Here is a 1,271-nt window from a genome sequence, read left to right as displayed (position 1 = left end):
GAGTATATGAGTCTGTTAGTGAGCAAGTTTTCATACCTTCGGGTGAGTCTGTATCGTGTGGGAGGTTGTTTAGAGATGTATCTTTGATAGTTGGGCAAGTTGATTTCCCTGTAGACTTGCTAGAGTTTCCTTTTAATGGTTTTGAGATGATAGTTGGGATGGATTGGTTAGGAAAGTATAAAGCTAAGATAGACTGTCATCAAAAGAAAGTGTCCTTAAGAGGTCCAAAGGGTGTTAGTGTGTCTTACCGTGGGTTTCTAGTCAAACCCAAAGTTAAGTTGATTGCAGCTGTCACCTTGAAGTCTTATCTGAGGAAGGGATGTCCGTTGATCTTGTGTCATGTGAGAGATGACCGGATAGAGAGTCCGACGGTTGATGAGATACCAGTGGTGGGAGAGTTTGCGAGATGTTTTTCAGAGGAGATTAGGGGTTGCCACCGAAGAGGGAGATAGATTTCACCGTAGAGTTGAAGCCGGGGACGGGGCCAATCTCTAAGGCACCGTACCGTATGGGTCCTAAGGAGATGGAGGAACTTAGGAAGCAGTTGGATGATTTGATAGAGAAGGGATACATTAGACCAAGTGTATCGCCTTGGGGAGCACCAGTTCTGTTCGTGAAGAAGAAAGATGGGAGCTTGAGGCTATCCATAGATTACGGGGAGGTGAGCCGAACCGTGTGACGATAAAGAACAAGTATCCTTTGCCAAGGATAGATGACCTGTTTGATCAGTTGAGTGGTGCAACAGTCTTTTCTAAGATTGATTTGAGGTCGGGGTATCATCAGGTGAAGATTAGAGAGATGGATATACCAAAGACAGCTTTCACGTCAAGGTATGGCCATTATGAGTATGTGGTGATGCCGTTTGGGTTGTCTAATGCGCGGCGGTGTTTATGGATTTGATGAATAGAATCTTGACAGTTCTTGGACCAGTTTGTAGTAGTGTTTATCGATGATATCTTAGTCTACTCTAAGACTAAGGAGGAGCATGAGGAGCATCCGAGGATCGTGTTGCAGACTTTGAGGGATCATGAGTTGTATGCTAAGCTGTCCAAGTGTGAGTTGTGGTTAGAGAAAGTTGCCTTTCTGGGGCATGTAATCTCTAAAGATGGGGTAGTGTGGATCGGCGAAGATTGAGGCGGTGACAAAGTGGGAAGCACCGAAGAATGTTCTTTGAGGTTAGGAGTTTCTTGGGTTTATTTGGATACTACGGACGGTTCGTGAAAGATTTCTCCAAGATAGCTAGACCGATGACAGCGTTGATGAGGAAAGAG

Source organism: Silene latifolia, chromosome 10 (genome assembly GCF_048544455.1).
Source record: "Silene latifolia isolate original U9 population chromosome 10, ASM4854445v1, whole genome shotgun sequence".
Taxonomy (NCBI): domain Eukaryota; kingdom Viridiplantae; phylum Streptophyta; class Magnoliopsida; order Caryophyllales; family Caryophyllaceae; genus Silene; species Silene latifolia.
This window is presented reverse-complemented; position numbering follows the sequence as displayed.